At 40.2% G+C, this 23,310-nt stretch overlaps 1 long non-coding RNA gene across 2 annotated transcripts in view; it reads left to right on the plus strand.

The window, feature by feature from the left end:
* Window positions 1-969: 969 nt before the first annotated feature.
* The window catches only part of LOC137854230 (uncharacterized), a 47,093-nt gene continuing 24,752 nt past the window's right edge, over window positions 970-23,310 (plus strand). The window contains exon 1 of one of the 2 annotated variants that reach the window (XR_011095032.1): window positions 970-2,097. This is a non-coding gene — a long non-coding RNA (uncharacterized lncRNA). The remainder of the gene's footprint in view (window positions 2,098-23,310) is intronic. The other variant, XR_011095033.1, reaches the window with a different exon arrangement.

The following is a 23,310-nucleotide window of genomic DNA, read 5'->3' on the forward strand; positions in this document are numbered from 1 at the left end:
AAAAGGGACTTGTTCTGTGGCACATGGGTACACATTTGTGCATTTAGGATAAGTCTCATGGAAGCAAGTAAGTGGATGGATATGTTTACAGTAATTTATTCCTTCATTTTCCACCTTCCGTGTGCCCCGGGTAACTCACGCACTGCCTGCTATTTGAAGAAAGACAGGCTCACTTGCCCTATCCATGAGAATCTCACCTGTAGTCCATGGGATTCAGGTTTTTACCAAACGTGCTGGTAACAGGCATGGATTTGATGACACAGACAGTTATCACAAGGAAACACCCCCTCTGAAAGTCACTTAATGTCACAGGCCAAATTCCACATTGATTCATTCATTTAATATATAGTATTTTTGTTAAGAATTATATTTTAACACTGTAATATTATCATTAAAAAAAAAAAAAAGAGTCTAAGCAGTGTTGTGTTTGAATACATATTGATAACAGGATAGTTTTATTGTTAGAGAAAACATGCTTAAAAATCCTTTAAGGGCTATTTGGATAAAACAGATACAGGAGTGAGAATTTATTTTATTTGTACCTAATTTTGCAAAAAATAAGGAATAACAAAGGCATATATCTATAGCTCTATGCCTGGGACATCTGGATTGTCGAAATATTCGTGCATCTGATCTGAAGCCTTTAATCAATTTCTCTTCAGCCTCTGGATCATGTGCATAAAATCAAATATACAAATAAATCTTTACCAGATCAGAATGTAAAAAGCTACACTTCCTGCTCCACCCCACATCTAATAGCTTTAATCTCTTTCTGCAGGCCTTTGCAGATATCGTCTTAAAAACATATTTCTGCTTTTTCCAACAACCAGTTGGAAAGGAGCCTCTGAGGGTTGCTGCAGTCCTGCTATGGCAGCCTGCGGTCACAGGTCCCCTCACCGATGTCCCTGCTCATGTCTGCCAGTACCAGGCACCCACCGTGACTGTCCCCCCATGTCCTTGGCATGGAAAACCAGGCTAGCCTTGCTGGGCTTTCTCCCACAGCCTTGCTGGCTACACCCTTGTAAGCCGTACTTCTGTTTTTATTTTAGCACCTGTGAGGGGGGAGGAGAAACACCAGATATTCATGTGCCAAACAAAGGACAGATCAGGTGTCAGCTGACAATTGTCTCCGCTAAGGAGGTAACGTCAGGAGCTGGCGAGATCAAACGCCGAGAGGAAATATGGTTGTAATATTAATAAACACCTGTCTGGTATTACTGTACCTGCTGGCCTTCTCCCAGCAAGATAATTAATCACCTAGACCTGGCAAAACAATCTCCTAAACCCTACCACCGTATACATTACAGGGTCAGTCTGAACCTGCTCCAAAAGCTGTGCTGGAGACACCAGAAACCCCAGAGGTGGGCTTTTAAACGAAGGGGTGATAGTTTCCATCGCCTGCCTGCTCGTGTGCATTGAGCTCCGACCCGCAGCACCAGCGCTCACGTGCAGAGGTGCGGGCTGAGCTCAGCACCCTCCTATCCCTCTGTCTTCCCGGGGGCTTCCAGGGGGCTGCACCCCTGCAACCCAGTGAGAGCGAGGGATTTCTCCTCATGTCCCCTGGTTCCTCTAACCTAAACTTCCTGCAGGGCTTCAGGGATTTTAACACAATGCACTGTGAGGCACCGAGTGGCATGCAGCAAGGATGGCAAACACACGTGCTGCAGTTACCTTGTAGAAGTGGTATGCAGTCAAGATTTTAACATCCAGAAGGAGTCTGAACAACAACAGCAGGGAGTGCCCCGGCAGCAACTGGGATGGCAATCACCCAGCAGCACAGCTACTAGGAAACCAAATATATTAACTCTCCAATGCACTAAGCGGCGGAGACAGCTATTCTCCTCAGCCAACTGGCAGTAAAAGTGGAAAGGAAAAATTCCACTTAAATTCTCCAAGCCACACTCCCAGTGCGCTGGTATTCTTCCCGCATGCCCTAGCAGACCATGTGCTGCAGAGCACTGTGCAAGAGCCCACCCTTCCAGCTCTGTGCGAAGGCTGGCCGGAACAGACTCACAAATAGCACCGGGAATGCCATGGACGGCATCCAGTTCCTTGAGGAAACTCTGTGGTATTACTTTAAACACATCATTTTGCAGGGTAAGCGCCTGACTTGGCCATTCAGTCCCCTTTGTGTGAAATTGCTTGCAGCGGGTTTGTGTGAGGAGCATGATGGGGAGAGGGGCATGACCTGTGGAAACATGCTGGTGCCAGCTTCATCCAGCTCACCCTGGGGACCACAGTGGTGGCAATGTGGCAGAGTGGGGTCTGCAGGTCCCTGGTAGGTGCTATGGGCCAGACCCTGGCCTCTCCCTGAACCTGGCTGCAGCCCTGTGCTAGCCTAGTGCTGCCTTCAAGTTTGTATCGGGCTGTGTGGACAAACCCTGACTGGTTTGGGCACAGTAAACATTACTGGGCCGTTAGAAGGCATCAGGCTGTTAAACCTCTTGATGCAGAGCTTAAAGCTGCGATCAGGATGAGACTTTATGTATGTGGAGTGGAGATTATCCCACATCTGGCATCTGTGTCACAGACAGATCCACCCTACAGATCCCATACAGCAACTCTTGCAGTCCTTCCTCTTCTTTGAGTGGCAGGATGTCATCAAATAGGTATTTTTAAGACAGATTGGCCCCTAATTGATTAGCATGCATGGTAAGCCAAGCTGAAGACAGTAAATCAGCAAAAACAACTGTGCCCAGATCCTGAAGTCCACACACAGGACTCCAGCCAGCGGCACAAAGCCTCAGTCCGCACTGCGCTGCCCACTAAGCATGCAAGGACAGCGTGTGTGTAAGGGGCATTGGCACAGCCACTGATTCTCGAGGAACAGCATGAAAAGACATCTGCAGGAATCAAAACTAACAAAGGATGTAGGTTAAGGTCCAGAGGTAACACTCCAGACCCCAGACTTTATTCCACATAAACAAACCTTGTGCCAGCCCTCCCCTTTTGCCTCATTCAGCTGCACCCAGGAGCAGCACAGTAGCCCCATGGCAGAATATTCATTAACACCAAACCAGTGGTCCTTTGCCTCCACACACATGCTAAACATATTTGGTTTTCACTTCAACATGCAGCCTTCCAGGCTTCTTTCTGCAGGTTCAAGCCCACTATAACTAACTCTGCTTCATCTGCAGCATAGTAGGCTGAAGCTATTGTAATAAAATAGCTGTGATCTTCAGCAACTGCAATAGAACATTGTCTTGAGATCAATTTCCTTTTACAATAAAGTCTTGGCTTTGCTTCAGCATTTATGAAGTGGCAGGGGGCTGTTATCCATTGAAATTATCTCTTTCATATACTATATCATAAAAATATTGCCCTTTACGTGTAGTGTTATAAAGGTATTTGGCTGACTGACTGACTTTAACCACCCAAGAAGAGTAATAAGTTCAATAATCCTCTGGAAATACATAGCCTGGAGTGTGTTATTGCAGCTAGTATGCAGTGCAGTCTACAAAAGCAAATCACAAAAACAATTAGGTTTATGCATTTTCAATGCTTGATTGATACAGCTTTGACATAAATCACAGAGTTAGAAAAATACACTGCTGGATTAGCAAACCACATTATACTAGTGTGGCTTGCAATGTCATTTTGCTGAGATATTTATGATACCAACAAAAGTAATGACAGTCAGGCAAGTTGCTGTTGTTACAGGACACTATGAATAGGTTATGCATCTAAACTTTCAGTGTGTGCAGAATAAATGCAACCAGGTTGTAACTTGGAAGGAGATCTCTAGACAGATTCTTGGACCAGTGTCTGAGGACAAACAGTTCCAGTGAGATCTAAAATTGCACATGAAGCAAAAACTTCTATCAGCATGCCAGAGAAGTATCCTGGTGCCAGTAATGGACAAAGGAGGTACCTTTTCTGAAAATAGTACCTATAAGGAAATTATTTTCTTTATGATGGAGAAACTCTGTTTTGTTCACTGGACTTCTTTGTTAAGTGTTCAAAGAGATATGGAAAAGCATTCTTCAAGTATATAGCTTCACAGAAATGGTGGAGACTGGTGCAAGTCCCAGCAGGCTTCACAGTATGTAAAAGGACTGCTCTGAAGTTTGACCATGGTCCACATTACTACAGTGGTCAACTCAACAGCTGGTATACTACTCATCAATGAAGGATTTCTGTGCAACATTACTGTTACTTCTTCACATTGCAACTCGTATTGCCTACAGCACAGTATCTTCATTGTATTCCTGCATCTCTAGAGAAGTGAATGATAACCAGGAGTGCAGAGTGAAGGCCTGTCGGGACCCACAATTAAATACAGTGATGGAAACTGGAGGGGATACGTTCCCCGTCATATCTAGAGAGCAAACATTAATAAAGATACTGACAAAAAGAGTAGATATCTTCTATAACCACAACAAACAACAACAGCAATAATAATAATGATGATGATGATGATGATGATGATGATGATGATGATGATGATGATAATACTAATATAGTTTATGTGAACCTGAAGAGCACTATTTCATATCAGCAATCTTAAGGCTCTGAGAAAACAGCAGGAAAGAGGGTAGCAAAAGCATTGTATGTTGTTTTCAGACTGTTTTGTAATTACATGAGAATGTTTTAAGCCACATGTTGATTAAAACAATCAGAGAGCTTATCCCAACAAACTCACCAATTATCCAGTAGTAGAAAACTATTGCATCCAGGGTGTTGTTATTTTCAAGACCAGCTGTGTGAACCAAAGTTTTACAGGGGGAACAAAGCCATTGCTGGAAGAAATGATTGGAAAAAAATCACAACTGGATGTTTGGAAGTTGGTAATTTAGCTGTGTGAATAACACAACACCAGCCCATTTGAGACCGTATTATCTAGTTTATACATAGCCTTTATAACTGTCCAAATCATTTGCAGGTTACAGTAAAAATCTACTCTATTTAAGATCAGTCATAGTCTCTTGACTTGTGGTTTTGAGAAGAAATAAATGGTTGCCTACATGGAGGGTGAATTAGACAGGGACTATGTGAGATAAGAGACTGGCTGTGTTTCCACTGTTGTGGACTTCAGCCAAAGAGGGAAGGATTATCACTACTAATACAGCGTGGGACTTTGAGATGGTCTATGAGCTGGAACAGAAGAAAAGGTAATCCTAACTCAAAATGCTAAAATGAGGTAACTATCCTAGCCTTACTTCGAGAGCATATAAAACAGTGATTCTGTTAGAGATAACCTTTTCAAGCCAATTACTAAATTGGTCTTTCTCCACAACTTATGCTTCAGCAGCAGGAAATGAACATCTGAAATTTGGCCTACAGTTTGAGGTGAACTATGCACTTTCTTTCCTTTCCTTCACTTCTGCCAGAAATGAAGGAAAGAAGAACTCCAAGGAAGAGGTTTTACCAGTAATATTTATTAGTGACTCAAATCTCTACATATTCATAGACTTTGAGGCCAGCCCATCAGCCTCCATAAATCAATATAGCTCCCTCAGAGTTACATTTCTTTGCTGATCCAGTCCATCAAGAAGAGAATAAAAATAGAGACCATTGATTGGCAGGAACTGAAGAAAATTAGAGACAAATAGGCCAGGCAATTAGAAAGTGTTGCTTACAAAGTTTGTGTATTTTCTTGGTACATTCTTGTTAGAACAGAAGCCCATAATCTGTAGGTCAGGTTTGAGTAGCTCAAGGTCATGCATAGGACCAAATAATCTAGTAATGTATTTCTGGGAGTAGTTTGTCAATGTGTTTCTTTAAAAAACAGCTTGAGAAATATTTTATATTCAAGCTTCTGAGAGTAGAACTTACTTCATAAATATAAAATAAAAAATAAAACAAACAAACAAACAAAAAACCTCCATTACATTTAATCTGCATAGAATGGTAATCCTCCAGCTGTCTTTGTTTCTTTCAAACCACTGGCAACACTACCCTGGTTAGGAAGCTGATGACTACATTATGTCAATGTTATCCAAAGAGAGCATTTGGCTTATCTTTAAGATACTCTTAATATGTTTTCCTCAACATTTTTGTTTCTGTACGTTTTGTTATGTGAAAATGGTCAGCCTTAAAATAGGTGTAATCAGATGAACTGTGCAATGGAGAAGGTGCTCTGCACAGTACTTGAACACCAGTGCATGGCTGTTGGAGATGCTCTTTCTCCATCTTCCACACACAGATGTGTCTGAAGCTGTGTTAATACAGCAGTCCAGATAAGGATGGAACACACCCATTTCCCATAACATAACAGTCTGAGATATCCCAAAAAGATCCCCAAAACATGTTCTATTTCCTATTTATTATTATTATTATTATTATTATTATTATTGTTATTGTTATTGTTATTGTTATTGTTATTGTTATTATTGTTATTATTTAGGATTTGGCCTGGCTGCTTTAGTCAGGTTCCATTTGCAAAACTTTTTTATCTTAATGGTGGTCCTCAAAGTAACTTCAACTGCCTCACCAGTATTGCCTCAGGAGTTGTAAAGGAACTTCCAAATTTTATGGAGACTTAGGTCACAAGTCCCTCAAAAACATGGGCTCTGGGCATTACACAAAGATCTAAAAATGTAAGGCACCTCTGGCTGATGATCAGTGATTTTCAGGGCTCAGGCAGACAGCATACATAACGATTGGATCTCATGATCAGTAATGTAATGGCCCCTGAGCTGACTCATGTGTGCCTATGTGTCTATGAGTGGGACAGCATTGCCTTGTCCAAAGCTTTTAGCATCCATGGTCCCAAAGTGGGTGGGAGCTTTCTTCATCCAAAAGAAAGTTTGTAAAGCTAAGTAGGGGGCATCGTGCACATCGTAGTTGCAGAGGTACCTTTCAGAGACATTGCCCAAGAACTGTGTTAGAAATAAACACACTGCTACAAAGTCCTACTTTGTCCACTGCTACTATATTGAAATACATTTTCTTGACCTTCAATGAAAGACATTTCTCATTTTGCTCATCATCTTTCAGCCAGCTTGAGAGCTGTGGTCAATGTGCCTCAGGCCAGCTTGAGAGCTGTGGTCAATGTGCCTCAGACCAAGTTGACTGAGTGAAAGTTTATAGTCTACTTAAAGTATTTCATGTTCATACCTAAAAGGGTCTGAATTATTCTTAAAGCCGCTTCACGTTGGTATAGTCTTCAGCATTCATTTTCCCCCTACAGTTGTCTCAGGCTTTGCAAGAAATAAACACATGCATCAATATATACCTTGTGATATCTATAAATTAATAGTTCCCATTTAATTATTCATATAAAATATAAATCTCAAAAACTCAGGTAATAAGGCATTGCAATCAGTTTTCAGGATCTGACTACCAAATGCTTGTGCTTGCTAAGAAATATATAAAGTGAAACAATTGATTCTGAGGACATAAACTTTCATTGAGGGGCACTGCAGTGGCCAGATGTAAGCACTTCACTGCCAGAGGAAGAATAAATTTTAGATAGGCTTTTATTACACATGAGGCAAACGGCTTTACTTTCTCTGTTTAACACAAATATGCAAAGCCTGTCTTTGTACCACAATGCTACCACTCCCTCAGCAACAACATTAAAGAAGTCACCTCATATTTTTTTGAATAATAATAGCAGTCTGCTCTCTGAAATGTTATTTTAAAAATAGAAAGAAAGTTAATTGTTGCTGGGAAATTTTAATTGAGGCTGATTAAAGGAAGCAACAAAATATATTGACTACTAAACCTCACTTCTTGCTTTAAGTGTGACCTGCAATGGACTACCCCAAATCATTACGTGGTACCTCTAAGCATTCCAGGTTTTTCATTTGAAATTCATTAAATGTTTGTGTGTCTGATTTTTGGGGGGTTTTCTGAAAACTTTTATAGTCACAGCTGCACTGGTTATGGATAGGTTTATAGTGCCTTGCCCATCAAGTGGCCCACATGTCCAGTACAGTTTGTTTGATACCATACCTTTCACAAGCATTCAGCAGTTCTGGAGGTGTTCTTATAAAGCTGCCAGTAAATGTACCAGCTGGACTCATTTATGTACACGAGCAGCCTCATTCCGGCTGCCTTACAAAAAGCCAGTGGCAGTAAATCTGTGGTCAGTCCATATATGTACTTTAAAGTATTTTTTTACACTTCTGAAAAGAAAACAATAAAATATTGCTAAGCTTTTTAGTAAGTTATATGTGGTCTTCAGAAGAACTTGAATACTCTGTGGTGAACAAACAACTTTCTGAGAGTCCCTTTTTCTTTGCAGTAAATTCTTTATGCTGTGTAATTAAAGCGCTTAGAAAAGTCTGCTTTCTTAGAAGCACACTGATGGACTGCATTTTTGTAGAAAATCATGTGAACAAATTGCTCATTATTTCCTTTTGTGACTGTTGCAGGTGCAACAGGAATAAAGGACTTCTTGAAGGCTACAAACACCTTCTCTGCATTGCCCAGGGAGGTTTGGCAGTAAACTGTGATTGTTTAAGGGGCTCAGATGAGTGGCAGAATGAGAAGGTGCAGACAAGCCACCATGAATAACACATGCAATGGTAACCTCAGGAAAAATTAGCACAGGTGAAAGGGTTGGAAAAGAAAAAGAAAAAAGAAAAAGAAAAAGAAAAAGAAAAAAAAAAAAGGAAAAAGGAAAAATGAGAGAGTAGAAGAATGAGAAAAAATGGTATGTTCAGCATCTCTAGATTTACTCTGGGAGAGATCCTCTGCTTAATAAGAAAGGATGTCTAGAAAGAGAACTGCTTTTCTCTGACCACACTGGCACACCTGTCAGCAACAGGGTACAGGGCTTTTTCCTCTCTTTTCCCATCCTTTTCTGGATCTACTCCCAGCTGTCCTGTGCTATGTGTGAATGTCTCAGTGTTGACATAAATTAGTGTAAAGTTTTATTAATGTTTACCAATCCCATCTGAGAATGAGGGAGTTTACTTCAGCACTTCTAGCATAAGCAAAGTCCCCATGATTTCTATTTCTCTAGGATAACCGAGCTTTCATCTAACCGCATGTGTTATTGCTATAACTCACTGGTATTTTTAACCAGAGCTAATCTTCAAATTAACTCTCTGACAGCATGTCTGCTGAACATAAGTTATATCTTCATGGCAACAGTGAACTTTTCCTTCTTTGTGTTTTACCACAGAAATACTTACTGAATGTGTCACTGTCTCCTCTACTATTCTACAGACCAGGCTTTGTAGGTTTTGCTATGAGATAAGTGGGTTCAAGCTTCAGCAAGGAACATGGCATTAAGATCCTGGGATCTTACTGTAGGGGATCTGGGATCTTAGCTACTGTAGTTATCCTTCTCCAGCTTTTGTTCTGTTGCAATAAGAACAAAACAGAACAAAATCAACAACCTTTTAGCAGCAGAAGTACAGCCAAATGAGGTTGTTTTTTGTCTTTTTAGATGTTTCCTATTAATATGCATTACTGGTAGATTATTTGTCCTCTATTGCAGTCCCAGGACACTTTTCCTTTCTGATGGTGAACCTTGTCTTCTTCCTCCCTAATCTAGAATTTGAGGATTACCATCAACTGAAAGTAAAATGGTTACAACCTCCATATGGTATATTACAAAATATAAGAAGGAGCATTAAGAAATGAAACTCAGAATTTCCTAAAGCAACCTAATATTCACTTTGGTTTGGGGATGTGTTTTTGACTTTTTAAAAATATATTCACTACAAGCACCTTTCCTGTGTTCTGGGGTCCCTTTCCAAGCTTAAAATTTCAGAGCAGTTCACTGTTGCGAACAGTCAAAATACAATGCTGGGAAATCTTTTCTAAACCCACAGTTTGTAAGTCATGGAGATTCATGCTCTAGGAAGCTTGGAGCCAATCTGACCTGAAGGCATGGAAGCAACAAGCTGTGCTGCCAGCAAAGTGGCCTGAGCCAGGGCTACAACCAAGTTTACAGACCCTCAAGAATCTGCACCAATATTCATGCTTCATGGTTAATCCAGTCACTGGTTGCCTTCTGCTCATCACTTGAATGTCCACAGACAATGATTTTTTCCCCAGCTTTCCAAAGGAAAGGAGGAAATACTTTTCCTTAGCAAACTGAATGACTCTCAGTTCTTAAATAGTACCAGTAGATCGGTATCAGTTCAAATTATTGTTACCTCGTCCCTTCATTAAAAGTGTAGGAGAGGTGGCAGAGGGTTGTTTTTTTGTGTCAATGTTTCGCTTCCTCACAGCATGAGAAATGACTTGGCAACTGGTTTCATGGGCTGGAGAATTCACAGCCTACAAATTGCAATCAGATTGTGCCCTAGGAGTTCAAAAACATTTCCAGCCTTACTTCTCTCATATGGTTATTTACTACAGAGAAAATCAATAGGTTCTCCTTCTCTCTTACTGTCTCAAACCAAGCTTGTTGGTTTTGACATTAACCTCTTTTATTTATCTTTCTGCCAAATTGAAAAGCTTTGACCTGAGGTGTGGAGCTAGACGTTTCCTATCTTCTTACTAGTGCAGTGTTGTTTGGGGACTAGTTATATTATTGTAGAAAAATGCAATACAAACTTTATGTGTATGACATTAAGGAGGCAGTGTCTAGACAGAGATTGGGTGCCTCTAGACTTGTGTCTACTACAGGGATTGATAGAAAAATGAAATCTCTTAGTAAAGCTTTCCTAGAAAACCACATAAGCATTAATGACTTTATTTATGGTGCTAATATTTAAGCATAACATAATTGTGACTTCATCCATTTAGAATAGCAAATGAGTCAGGGCCTGATGCATAACTCCTATAAGCAAATGCAACAGATTGCCTTTTTTTTTTTTTTTCTTCCCTCTCTCTCCCTCTCTTTAAAGGAATACCTCTTAATCTGTTTACGTCATTAACAGAAAGGTCATCAACTACGACAATTACTGACCTCTTATTCCTAGTTTAACTGCAAATTGTTGAATGCTTATGTGGTGTGCAAATTAGCTGCTGAAAAGAAGCCAGAAGTGGCAGGTGAACATGGCAGGGGATGTCAGAAGTGATTGAATTTTGGAAATGGGACGGCTTTCTTAAAATAGATCAACAACGTGAGTCATAAAGAGATTTCAGGGAAACTCTAACTCCTACTGTTAGACAGTGAGGTAGAAACCTCAACAGGGTCCAAATGATGAATTCAGAAGGCAAGGCTGTGAGTTCTGGAAAGGACAGTGGAGTAGACTTTTAATGGCTTTTCACTTTACTCTGTTTTATCAGAGAATATGAAAATACTTGTGTAGATACTTTAAAACATATTGTATTGATTTACTTTCCTCATGTTTGGGAGAACAAATTCTGAGGATACAAAGAAACTAGGGTATATTTGAATTGTTTTGTTTCATGTGGAAGTGCTGACACTGAAAAAAATAAAAATAAAAATGTACATTTGATGAACAATGCCCTTAAAAACATGTTTATATTTTGGAAATATTACAAGGACATGGCAGGAAGCTGTATGCCCAGAGGCCAGGTCTTACAAAATAAAAACAAAAAAGATTTACAAAAGCTTAATATCAATAAAAGGACTCTCTTTGCCCCTCACTATGGGGTCAGCATGACTTTAAATTAAATGTCAATGTAGTAAAATCTATGGCCAACATTTTCAGAAGGGGCCTTTTGTTTGGGTTATCTTCAGATCATTACCTTGGTACTCAAAGTTCAGCATCACAGTACATGGCATCCCAGCTCAACAGCTGCATTTGAATCTCATTTTTATTATTCTTTCAGAAAATTCATTGCAGTGTAGGGGCTGTTAGATCGTAGTCCTTTTCATCATTATTACTGACTTGTTAACATTTCTCTCATGCAACTTCTGCTGTAGTGGATCTGAGGTTTATTATTATGACATAACCTGGAAAACATTTTAGTTTTTTTCCTTCTTTTGGCAAGAAAACACTCCCATTCTGGGATGAAAAGATAACACAAATGAAACCAGACAAGGATCATTACATTTGCTAATCTAAAGTGAGAGATTAATGTTATACTCTGGTCTAGTTCTAAAAAAAATGTAGGATTTTACTCCATTTTCAGAACAACACCTGCATCTGCTGAGGTGTGGAGAGAGGGAAAGGATCAACACTGATTTTCCAGTCTCTTTTATGTAATAAAGGTAGTGCTCTCATGTTTTGCAGTTAACGACTTAAGGATTTGCATGTCACTACATCTTGTCCACTGTCACTTTGTTAAAATCAAAAGTGCAAGAAACCAAAAGAAGGCTCATTAATTACTTCAGCTTCTTGGTAGTAAGACGCGTCTTTGGTTTTAGCTCTTTATTTAAAAAAAAAAAAAAAAAAAAAAAAAAAAAAAAAAGGAGGAAAGTTACTAAAGTGTTAGACTGTTAGACTGAAAGGACAAAGGGCTCCTTCTCACTCTGGTAGGCTAGTCAGCAGTGAGATATATCGAGCCAGAGCTCTTTTTGTTTCATTACTCATTACTGCTGGGGCTGACTGGTTACTAAGCTCAGTGATTCGTTAACTGAGATGAGTTCAAGACCAGTCCATGTGTGCTTGCTCATATGCTACTCTTCAGTTCTTGTTGTCCAGAATATACAACGGGCTTTTCTGACAGTCTAGTACTTGGCATTGCAGATGACACTCCCAGCTTTATTCTTGTGTTATTAGTACCTAAATTAAGCTGTGTAATGGGAGGACTATCACACAACCACACAGTACTGGCTCTAGATCTCGGATTCCCCTACACCTGGGAAGAGGAACTGCAATGATGGACAAAAGAGAGAATGCGATGCTTGTGTCTTGCCAGCCTCACTCCAAATCAACTCTCACAGCACAAGCACTAAAGTGAATGAATTTATATCTTGCAAGCCAAATACAAAGAAACAAACCAAAAAGAACACAACAGTTCTTTTGCTTAGAAACAAGCGTACAGAGGTAAAAGAGAACAACATATTTGCTACCAGAACTTCACATCAAATTTAGTGGGTGTTTCCTGAAAATAGAGCTTTTTGATTGGCTTCAGCTGATCAAAGTGTGTTTTGTTGCTGGAAAAGGTTCTGTTGCCATTTTGCCATTTTGTCTGCCTCTGTGCACAAACTTTCACATCCTCCATTCAAAACAGTCTTCAGGCTACCATATTATCTTTGAGGTAGCATTTAGATTTGACATATCTAACTCCCATTACTGTCTTCAAAGCTTCATAAATTAGGTATAAATATTTATTCAATATAGCTAATCTTAATGCTTCTTCCCATGAATTACTTACTGTCTTCCATCTAACCTTCAGAAGACTGATATATTTTAAGTGTAACTACGATAAGAAATTAACTGGTAAGACTGCTAATAAAACACACCAGCTATGGTCTAACATTCAACTCAACTAAAGATAAGTTGTTTATTCACTGTAAAGAAAATGCTATCTGTTGCCTGAGTTCCAGTTTCAGTCCATAAACTTCTGTATGCTCAAAATTGTGTTATCAGGTCAGAAGAAACTATGTGGTCTAACCTCTTTCTCAAAGCAGAGCTGTCTTCAAAATTGGATTGCTCAGGGCTGTATCCAGCTCCATTCTGAATATTTCCAAGAACAGAGGCTTCACAGCCTCTTTGTCTCAGTACTTAATCACTCTCATGGTCAAGCACTTATTCTTCCTTTTATTTAGGTGGAATATCTCTTGTGCCATTACACCTTGCAGAGGTGCTCCTCTGAGAACACTCTGGATGCAGCTTCTGTATAGTACTCTTTGGATAGTTGAAGACAGCATTTACAGACCTGAGGCTTCTCTTCTTCAAGCTAAACAGTCAGGTCCCATCTACTCCTTAGACATTATGTGCCACAGCCCCCAGACATGTGTAAGTAGTCAAGTGCACTTTGTGCAAACGTGAAAAACACCAGGTGGTTCATTATTACCTCTTGAATGAGATATGACACAGAAGTAGATAACGAGCCTTGGATACAGGGTGAATGTTGCCAGACTGAGTGACACCTGATAATGCAAAGTGAGAGTACTCCAGAATACATTACCCAAGTTCTCTTGTCCTGTGCCAACATGACATGTGGGACCTCTGCATAGTCACCCTTACCTACAACTCATAACAACAAGAAAAGATTTTTGCACTTACTCAAGGAGGATGCCTCTTTTTGAGAAATAAGTGGTGCAGTATGGCAGTCAACAATGCAAATTTCAGCAGGATGAGATAGAATAGATACAGAACAGCTACTGTGAAATTCCACAAGCAGGGGTCTCCTGTCTATAACCTCATTTAACCTGACTGGAACATTAAATAATAGAGAACTGGAAAATCCTGGACATCCCCATAAGTATTTTGCCTTTAATTTGTTGGTAGGTCTGATTTTATTCACTTTTAAATAAGACCAGGTTTGCCGTATATGAGGAGCTAATACGATAACTAAGCCCATTTTCAGCACAAGGGTGCAAATATCTTTTTCATTGTTCCTTCCAAGGCTTCCAGAAGAACCACACTCGGTAGAGGCATTCAACATCAGCGTTTCAGGGGGTTCACCGTTAACAGTCATGGCTGTGGATAAAAGACAGGATGTCAAGTGATACTCTGTCACCCACTGTTGTGTCATATCCAATATCTTACATTAAGGAGACTTTAGGGGAAAAAATAATAATTTTGAAGGGAAAAAAATTAATAGAAGTAGAGGTTTGGCAAAAATAAATGTTTTATCAGGAACAGCCCTTGCCAAGGATAACATTTTCTCAGGAGCCAATCTTGGCAAAATTAATGTTTTATCAGGAGCAGAAGTTTGGAAAAAGTAACATTTTATCAGAAGTAGAGACTTAACAGAAAACGCCTTTTTATCAGGAGTGAGGACCATGGCAATTTAAGGAAAAACGTTTGCTGAAAGTGTAGTTTTATCAGGAGTTTTTTTTTTGAGGAAAATAGTGTTTCATGAAGGGCAGGAACTTTCCAAAAATAATGTTTTATTAGGGGGAGGAGGTGGATGAAAATAACATTTTATCAAAAAGAAGGGGGGGGGAGGGATTTAGTGAAAGTAGTGTGCTAACAGTTTATACCTTCCAATATGGGGAGCTTTGCTCCTGGAAAAACATTATTTGCACATTGAGTGCTTGCCCAAGCTAAAATGCTGGTTTTGACAAGCTGTGCTGCTGATAAAATGTTATTTTTGGCAAGCCTTTCTCTCAAAGAGATGTTTTGAGAAAGGTCTCTTCAGAGAGAAGATGTGCAAATTGACTATAATACCTGCAGCAGAGCCAGGTACATCTCTGAGCCAGATTTTCATCTGTTTATTAGCTCTCCATAGCTTCCCTTCCGCCTTCTGCTTTATGGTGATGATGTTGATGCACAGCACTTTGGATATGCTTCCAGATGTGGGCCTCCTTCATCATTTTTGTTTCCCTCGGCTGTTCAGTGACTCAGGCTGGTTGACTCTTCTCCAAGTGTGTGTTATGCTTCCTTTCCCACCATGTCTTTGCTGCTTTTTTCCCACACCTGGAAGACTGCTTATGCCCTGTTTCTAACTCCTCTGGACAGAGTTCGACACCACGGGGACTGAGATATCCCTGAACTCAATGAAGGACCCAGTGGCAAAAGTCAGATGTAAAGGTCTTCATTGCATCTTTTTCTGGTGATAAAAAGCTGATCACAGAAGCCTGAATTTCTTGCAACGTACACTCTCACAAAGAAGGGCAGGAGAGAGGAAAGAGATTTCCTACATAACAGAGATTTTTTGTGCAAATACCCATGTCAGGAATATCCCACACATTATCTGTAGGTATCACCACTATGGAGGAACTAGGACCACACGTGAATGTATGAGTAGAGCCTCTTAACAACAATTCGTTGCTTGAATATAAAGGTTGAGACAGTATGCAATAAACTGGAACAGAAGACCATCAATCACTAAGACCGGATGGATGGGATTCTCCATGGATATTACAGGAATTTGCAGAGTGTCATCATAATCACTCAATGTTTATTTACAATATCACTGAGCATCAGTGAGAAACCATGAGAAAGGCTGACTCAATAGCTATTTTTAAGAAAGGTGACAGGTGTGAGCTGGTTATCATGGGACACTTTGTTGTCCTCTCTTCCAGGTAGTGTAAGGCACTTGCACCAGGAATGAAATTGCTGGCTATTCTGAGAAGGCAGGCTCTGTTGGATAAACATTAGTGGCAGCTACTAAGAATAAATCATTTCAAATAAACGTGGCCACGCTCTTTGAAAGAATGCTGCTATGGCATGCATATCCCCCTTGATGTTCTCCCAGGGCAACTTGGAGTTAATAGCAAAAATAAACTGAAGCCACTATCCTGAGACTTGGTGACTGCCAGTACAGACTGCCGGAACAGGTAGGAAGCAGCAGTGCCTCCAGCACCAGGAGAGAGGGGGGACAGTGGTGTGCTTCTGTGAAGACCCTTCATTGTGGGTAGTCCTGAGGGAAAATGATAAGAAAGAGGTTATTGCAGTGAAGCTGATTTCAAATTGAGCTCTTATTTTAAGGAAGTAAGAGAAAATGTTTTGCAAGGAACTGGTGAATGAAAATTGACAGCTGTATGTGGTACAGTACATTAATTACTTCAGCTGAAAAAAAAAAAAAATGGGTATGGGACAAATGAAACAGATGAAAACTTTCACAGATACAACCAAGAGGACCTTAATTTTCTTACAGTCATTTGGAAGAAAGAATGTAAAAATTTTCCCAGTACACACTGGCCTTTTATCCAGGTACACTGAAGCATTTCCACATACAAGTGTTGTAAGATAATGTCATTGCATTAGAGCAATCTTGATTAATTTTAGCCAATGTCTGTGCAATTGAGTTATTACTCATACTGTGTGTACTGTGTGCATTACAATGAGTTACTGATGATTTGCCACTGTATATCCTAATAAAGTATTTTGTTGTTTTATACTTTGCATGTAAGACAGGAAGGATCACCTTTTAAGGGCCAGATAATCAGGTAAGATTCTACTTTTCTCTGAATGAATGGATCCAGGTAGTAAAGGTGCATAGGTTTTAGAAGTAACCCTAGATATTTGAATCCTGCTTTTGTGGCTACCAGCAGCAACTGGCAGGGAAGCTATAAACACAGTAGGGGGAGGTGGGAAAAGTAATGTCTCCTCCTTGTGCTAAGTAGCGGAACAAGCCATGGGCATAAAAAGGCATGGGCTGACCAGGGAGGGTTCATGAAAGCTACATGGGTCTCCATCTACCGAATTTCACTTCAGGTTCAAATGAATCTCATACTCCAAAGAAATTCTTACCTGAAACCACTGACTAAATTTTATGTTTAACATGAAACTCTAGGAAACCGCTTTCATGGAAATCTATTTGTATATGGTTTCCACCAGAAGCAGTAAATTCTTTCCAGTTCACTGGAGATTTTGCACAGGTGATACTAACCTAAACTTACAGCTGTGACATTCCTGCACTTTTCGCCCTGCTGGAAAGCTTGGCTGAGCTCCTTTGGACACCCCTCCTGTGCTTTGCAGTTCCCACCAAAGCAGAGCCTTTGCCCATAAGTTACCTACTGAGCTGGGCTGATCCCTGATAGGGTGATATGGATGTAAGCTACATTGGAGTAACTGCCTTGCCTGTTTCAGCTCATGAGGCTGGCTCAAGCAGAGCTAGAATATCCCTAGAGAGCACTCTGCTCTCCCTTCGTGACTCCGCTCTCTGGACCTCTTATTCTACACTTCCCTTAAACAGGCAGGGAACAACAGGTGCAGCAGCAAGAGGGCATGAGGGCATATGTCCTTTTTTTTTTTTTTTTTTTTTTCCCCTGCTTTTTTTTCCCCAGTTATTATAAAGTACTTATTAATAACATAGAACTGTTGTTGGTTTTTACACTTGATTTAAAAACCATCATAAAAGACGATTTGTCATATGGTGAGGGTGATCTAACCCTCTGCATGCATTCTGTGTGTCTGCAACTATTTGTTTGACAAAAAAGTGTTAAACACTTTGCTTGACCAGAAGAAATGCAATGTCTTGACTTGGCTGCTGAATGTGTCCCTCACTCACACACACACACGCACGCACACACACACCCCTCAAAAATAAATAAATACAGTCAACTCTACACATAAACATAACCCCACAATACCCCAAGTATTTTCTGCCAGTAGTTACTCGCAGGGCTCCTTCCTCATTTAGGATCTTTCTGTGCATCCCCAGTTGCAGTCCTATCATAGTCTTCCAGGAAACACCGTGACAGAAGTGCCTGCAAGACCCTACACCTCCACACCAGAAATGACTCTCAGCCTGATGCTGTGTGTTTATTATAGTAAGCTATGTCATTGACCTCAGGGGGACAAGGGCTTGGCTCCTGGCTATTGAAATTACCGCTGATCTCTGTCTAAATAGCTGCTTCATTTACAGCTAGGCATAAAGTTTTAATGTCCATGGAACAAATGAAGGGAGAATTCATAGCAATATTTAATGGAAAATGTGTTTTTTGTTGTTGATGTTGTTTTTCTTTGAGAACAGTAACAAATCAAAGCTCATTCATCTGTTGCTCAGTCCTATCATAATGGTATCTGTTATTTACAGACTTCTCTAAGTTCAAATAGAAGTACTTGCTTCCCTTGATACCTAGTATATCTAGAACTTCTTATATTGCAATATCCACAATGCAAACATATTCAATTCTTTTCCTGGCCTTACTCAGGCTTTGTATCCTCCCTAAGAAAACCTCAGAAGAAGTAATAGTCACGTCTTTTTTTTTTTTTCTTTTTTTTTCCCTCTACCTGTATTTCTAACTCTAACAAAAATTATTTGATGCATTTTAATGGCTTGTAAAGATTTTGAAGCTTGGCCTACAGCTTAGGAAAACTTCTTCCTTTCCATCCTTTCCATTTTGTAAATGCTACTTAAAAAATAATAATATATATATATGTATTATTTTATATATATTATATATATTATATGTATATATATAGGAACTTTAAATACCAGGACACTCTCAGGAATGAGGTCTACCATTTTCTGAGAAAGTTCAAGTTGGTTTTGAGCTTGGGATCTTCTGGACATGACTGTTGTACAGTATTTCTGTTCTAAACCGTAGTGTGCTCTGTAGCACTGAATACAAAGCTAAGCCATATATTTTTATGTATATTTTGCACTGGGAAGACTAGCTTACAGGCTGAATGGTTCTGTCCCCTGAGCCCCATGCAGATGGCACGGCCCAGTGCTCCCAGCCTGCAGCCTTCCATCTTCACCACTGTGCGCAGTGGTGATTACAGAAAGGATGACATTTTTTCCTCCCCTTTTCAATTTGCCTGGCTTTGGGGGTTTAAGTGAGACCATTAGCATTATTGAACTTAGCATTTGGTGGTTTATATATGATAAAGGGGTTATTACACAGTGATCCCTGTATGTTTAGGTCAGCTGTGGCAATCAATCAATGGACACTTTGCCTTTGACAGCACATGCTTCCATAAAAAAATTCTCTGGCAGAGGCCTGTTAGCTAGTAATGACAGAGTAACCTCTGTCAAGTAATATACTTGATAAATTTTGCATGTGCTGTTGACTGACAGAAGCCCTGGCTTCCTGTCTGACCAGCACACACGGCTTCAAAGAGCACAGAAACCCCTTTCTTCTCCCCGAAAGGAACGCTCAAACCCAAGCAGGCAATGTCAAACCTGTCTCTGAGGAGGGGATAAAACAATGCCGCGCCAGGGAAAGCAACTTTTGTGCGTTTATGAAGCCAAACTTGCTCTTTCCCCTTTCGCTGCTTTTTACTGTCACTCACAATTACCCAAGACGTGCTCACTTTGCACGCCCAGCCGTACAAAACATTGGCCAGGGAGAGCGGCCTGGCAGCTGGAGGGGGGAAAATGTCCTCCACCGTCCCGCTGGCCAGCACTGCCTATCTCTGGGATCAGCAGGGCTGCCGTGGTCGCCCCTTGTTTAGTCTGGACGGATGTGGTAATTGTCTGCAGCTGCAGCTCCCGCTTGCTTGCGCTCCTTGGGCTGCACAAAGGTAGTGCCGCAGTTCTGCAGCACTGCAGTGTTGTCCCATGGTCTCCTAGTGTGCCGATGCACGCTGGTGTCTCGGGGCTGGGAACAGCAGGGCAGCCCCAAATGGCCTGTAAAGCACTGGCTGTACCCTGCTCGCTGCTGCTGGTGGGGCCACACAGCAAGGAAGGGACCACCAGCTGTATGATCATTACTTGGCTTATTCAGTGCTGCCAGAAAAGAGGACTGACTGATGCATCTCCTGCCACAGAACAGCCCTGACTGTTGCTTTAGCATTTAATATATTTCATGTTTTGAGAATGTTTGCTTCTTTGTATGTCATTTCTCTACTAGACCCAGCCCAGTGTGCTGATGCCAGCAGCATAGGTAGTTCAGGCATGCCTTGGCCCTGGCATAGGCATCCTTACCACACAGATCCCCATCGATGCCTGTGATATTGTCAGGTGAGCAGATCTGCTGGACTCCTTCCTGGAAATGCCTGGAAATTCCAGATAGGCTCAAGGGGATTTATAGCCAGCCAAGCTCCTGGTGTCTTCTCACCATCACCTCCAGGCCAGGGAGGATGGCAGGCTCTGTTCCTTCCCCTGCCACCTGTTCCTTCAACACCAATCTGCATTTCACTGTAGATGCTGATGGCCGTGTTTAGCAGGTTATGAAAAATTAATTTTTTACGTGACCAAGCACGGCTCACACGAAGGAGGCTTAAAGCTGCCTGATCCCTCATTAACCGTGTGCATCTGTTTGTTTTGGGGAGAAATGGGTTTCATCATTTGCTTCCACAGTGGCACAATCTGATTATGTGGGATTAAGACTGAAAACCACCCTAATCCTAACCGCAGCGACATACAGAGTGTCAAACAAGTGTCTGATGTCAGCTCGACCACTTGGCTGCACGGGGCAGGCCTGTGAAGGAGGAGCTCAGCAGCACCCCACTGTCAATTACTGTGTGGACTAATTGGAGTGCATTTTAAAGGGATTCCAAAGCCCACTTGTCAACAGGTGTTCTTTAGGGTACTCTAATCAAAACAATCCTGTTTATGGAAAATGTTATTTAAAACCAGCATGTAGGCTGCAATAATAAAGCAATACAGTTTCTCAGAAATTGCAACATTACTCTGTGAAAGCCAGCCAGAATGAGAAAATATAAACTTGGACCCCAACCGAATCTGTATTAATGGTTCAGACATTTGCATTTAGAAAAGACATCACATTTTTCCTTCTAAAATACTCGTTTTCATATAGGCATCTCCTAATACCAGCATGAGTTCCTCTGGGACTACCAAAGCCAAATGTGTACTGAAATAGAGTGTAGGTAACTATCAAAACGTGAATTTTCTATGTCCGTATTTTTGCTTTGTTATGGCCATACTTCAGGCTTTCAAGCAGATCACAAGATGATGGTGCACACAATTAAATAGCACTCATCATGCATCTGTCATTCATTTGGTAAAGGACCATGACATAACTTACCACATAATACATCTTCAAAATATATTCTTCCTTTCCTTCTCTCCAACTTAAACTTTGAAATCATATCAGAGAAGTTGCATATGGAGATTTTAATTATTAACTGAAAAAAATATCTCCACAACGAATAACCAAAATGAAAGTGCTAAACTTTGGAAGTGTGAACATTATAGCAATTCTAACCAGCATTAAAACTTCTGAGACACAGAAGATTTTAAAATGAATGTTTCTTCTGGTGGGATATAGAAATCTTGATGAGATCATTTTATATGGTGAAGTATGTGGTTGCACAGAAATAATGCTTCATTTATTCACAATGGAAAACATCATTTTAATTCAGGAAATTTAAAAATGATCATTTCAAAAATATGTGTTTGAGGAATACATTCATAGTCATGTCAGAAATAATTTCTGCTCAGGACAGATCTTCCAAAAAGACTCATTTCAGTCATTTTCCCTATTTTGTAAAATGTTGAGTGTGTATATATGATGATGAATTAGGCATATTTCATCTAACTCTTAATTTTGGGGAGCTTGAAGCTGTGAGGAAGAATTGTTGTAGGTGAACTTAAACTTTCCCATAAAATGCAAGCTTAGGTATAAAATTCTTGTTTTCCTTAAAAGAGTATCAGTGACATGAAAATTTCACTCTATGTAATTAAGTTTGCTGTTGAGTGTGTGCTTATTCTCTCTCCTGTTGCATTTAATATCTTATGGAAGAAATTCAATTCACTGACAAAGTATCCTCTGCTCAGAAGTGTCTTAAGCAACATTTTGTGAGAGTTATAAACTGTTCTCCATCTTCAGCCTGCAAGTGTGGCTGGAATACAGTTTTAAGCAGGATGAAGGATTAAACAAACAAAAAATAATGAAAAGTCAAAATATGCACACTGTGCAAAAGCATGGTCGAATACATTTTGCCTTATATAAACTTCACCCAGTCTATGTGGGTTTTAACATATTTCCATGACTTTAAATAAGAAAACATCTTAAAGCACAGCCCATGGGAAACCAAAGCTTGATTAGTTTTACCTTTTACTACAGCCTGCAGAGTGTAAAACACAGCACATCAGAATTGAATTTGTCATCTCCAGACCTCACAGGAATTTTAGGAACTAAATAGTTAGGAAGCATCCTGGTACTTCTCTTTGCTTTAATCATAGTAGAAGTTTCAATTTAAACATTCAGGAAATCTCCCTTATTTAAAGCAATCAACTCATTGCTGACAGGGTCTGGCTTTACTGTGTTTAATTTTTTGGCATCATGCAGAACTTGATTGGTTACAGCCAGTGCATGAACAGGTCCTCTTCCTCCCCCTCCTCCTAAGAAAAAGTAAAAAATCCCTAGATCTTTGCTGTATCATTCTCATCCATATACATCCTAGTGCGTGTGCAAACCAATGAGTTATTAGTGCAAAACCTCAAATGGAAAATCTATATCATACCTAAAATAGCCAAGGAAAACCTTTTTGCCAAATAGCTTTCCTATGGTATGGCTTTCAGCTGCAAATGCTTAGAATCTTTTTTTTACTTTTTTTTTTTTTTTTTTTTACCTTTTTTTTGAGCATTCCTTTTCTAATGTGGTAGATGTAGGTGTAGATCCACAACACATTTCAAAAATTACAGCCTACTAGGTATAGAAAAATAAAGTACTCACCTTCACTGCATCTTTGACCTGTGGTGTTGGTATTTACTTAGATCAGGTCGTGCTCTCAGAGAAGAAACCTCTTCCAAGCCCTGGGGTTAGCTCTCAGATCTAGCATTTTAGATTAAGCACTGGATATGGAACATTAAGTAAGATGTCACTCCTGATAAAAGAGTTCATTGATAGACTAGGCCACAAGTAGATTACGGTATGACATTTCCATGCTTATCTCAGCTGATGAAGTCCCTACAGTGAGATCTCACAAAGAAGCCATATTAATTTAGAAACACAGATAGATGATGCATTGGACTAGTCTCCTCTGACTCTGAATTGAACTTACAAGATCCAAG

Source organism: Anas acuta, chromosome 3, assembly GCF_963932015.1.
Source record: "Anas acuta chromosome 3, bAnaAcu1.1, whole genome shotgun sequence".
Taxonomy (NCBI): domain Eukaryota; kingdom Metazoa; phylum Chordata; class Aves; order Anseriformes; family Anatidae; genus Anas; species Anas acuta.